Source organism: Lactuca saligna, chromosome 9 (assembly GCF_052625555.1).
Source record: "Lactuca saligna cultivar CGN05327 chromosome 9, ASM5262555v1, whole genome shotgun sequence".
NCBI lineage: Eukaryota > Viridiplantae > Streptophyta > Magnoliopsida > Asterales > Asteraceae > Lactuca > Lactuca saligna.
The window spans coordinates 163,643,406-163,645,585 of NC_136425.1; the positions used below are offsets into that span (position 1 = coordinate 163,643,406).

Consider the following 2,180-nt stretch of genomic DNA (forward strand, 5'->3'; position numbering starts at 1 on the left):
ATACTCAAAATCCATACCTTAATAAAATCAATTCACAATTTAAACATAAATTATAGAGCTTAATGCAATCAATTTACAGTTTAAAACCCAAATATCACAACTTAATACACAAAATTTATAGCTTAATACAATAAATTCACAGTTTAATACACATATTATCCATTCACAACTATATTATCAACTTAAAACTCTTAGTACAGTCAATTCACAGTTTAGTACACAAAATTCACGGCTTAATGTAACAAATTCATAGTTTAATACACACAATATATATATATATATATATATATATATATATATATATATATATATATATATTCATAGTCATATTCTTAAATTAAAACTTACATATATACATTCATGTATGGAGGCATTTCTATGTACTAAATTGTGAATTTAATATATTAAGCTGTCAATAAAATTCACAGATTAATACAAAAAAAATTCATAGTTTAATACAATACATTCAAAGTTCATTTACAAGTATAATCTCATATATCATTCACAATTAATACATACATAAATTATCTCATATTTCAAAAGCAAACATCCAAGGAATAACATATACATGAATCATAAAAGTGGATAACTTATCTAAAATCATCGAAGAAGATGAGTGAGAAATGCAACATATCCTTACTCAACCATCGCTACCACCAACCACACCGCCAACATCCCTCAAAAATTAAATCTGGATAGAAAAATCAAAATTCACATTTTAATAAAACATTTCAAACACTAATTCTCAACTTAATTCAATATATTAGACACTAATTCCCAATTGGTGCATAAAAATACACATTCACAACTTAATAACTTACGTATTCACAAATTATTACATAAAAACACATATTCACAGCTTAATGACTTTCTAAATTTTTTGGCATTTCATCAAACATCATGTGTGCACCATCACAAACTACCACATGCCACTACCTACCACTTGTGCTACTGAGGCAATCATCATTCAATACAAATTAGATCTATATATAAAATCATGGATTCACAACTTAAATGTTATATATATATTCGCGATGCACACAGATAAAATTAAAGGAAACAATGAATATTACCTCTCTCTAAAGTGCCCATCTCTCCTGTAGAAAGAAGGTTTGTAGTTGTTTCTTTTCCAGCAACCGATAAACTGCAAGCCGTAAGAGAATAAGGGAGGAATGCCTTCTCCGGTAACAAGGCATCAGAGGGCAACGGATGATGGTAGGTCTGCGATAGTTTTAGGATTTTTTCAGTTTCAGTTAGTGATTATATACAAAATAACTGATGTTAATTAACCTTCGATTTCCATAAGATATGTAACGCACCAATGGTAGAGTAGCAACGGGGGTGGTGATCGGAGATGAACCAGGTGGTTGGAGATGATCGGAGATGAAATAGATCTGAAAGTATGAGATTTTGTGGATCCTTTTCGTTTTCCTAGCTTGTAGATTTGGCCTTGTTGTCTGTCATCGCTCATAGATCTGTCATCGCTGCTCACCGAAGTTCGTAAATCTAGCCTCACCTATTGTCGGTGGTGTTGTGGCCATCAATGGTGTGTGTTCGTCGTCGGTAGTGGTGGATCTGGTGCAGAAACAATGGACCTGGATGGCGACGTCGGTGCTGACTAGGATTCTGGTGAGCCGGTGCTGGGCGGACATCGATGGTGGTAGTGACGATATGAGATTATCGGTGGTAGAAAGGACTCAAGGAGGGAAGTGAGAGGTTGATATTTTTTGAAAAGCATGAGAAACATAAGTCAGATTTTTTAGATCTAACTATTTGTTTAGGAAAGTGGACTAAGATTTGTTGTTATTTACAACAATGCCATTCTTTTTTAGTAAGTGTTAAACGAAAATGTATTTGGAAAATGATAAACATATCTTTAATTATATGCTAAAAATAAAAGCTTCTTAGGTTCTTGATCTTTTTTGGTTCTCATTTGAACATTTACCTATATATATATATATATATATATATATATATATATATATATATATATATATATATATATATAGGAGTAGGATCAAATGAGAACACCAAAAAGATTGAGAACACGAGAACAAAGTATATTCATTTGCGATTTCATGTATTCATTTGTGGAGAAATGATACATTTTTACGCCTTTAATTTCAATTGAAGAGAAAAAGCATATTCATGTTCATTGTGCGTAAAAATTTATCATTTCT

At 31.2% G+C, this 2,180-nt stretch overlaps 1 long non-coding RNA gene across 1 annotated transcript; it reads right to left on the minus strand.

The window, feature by feature from the left end:
- Positions 1-527: 527 nt before the first annotated feature.
- Positions 528-1,670, minus strand: LOC145014147 (uncharacterized). Its single transcript, XR_013665423.1, has 3 exons — positions 1,320-1,670; positions 1,074-1,221; positions 528-691 (listed from the first exon to the last, which is right to left on the minus strand). It is a non-coding gene; the product is annotated as an uncharacterized LOC145014147 (long non-coding RNA).
- Positions 1,671-2,180: the final 510 nt, after the last annotated feature.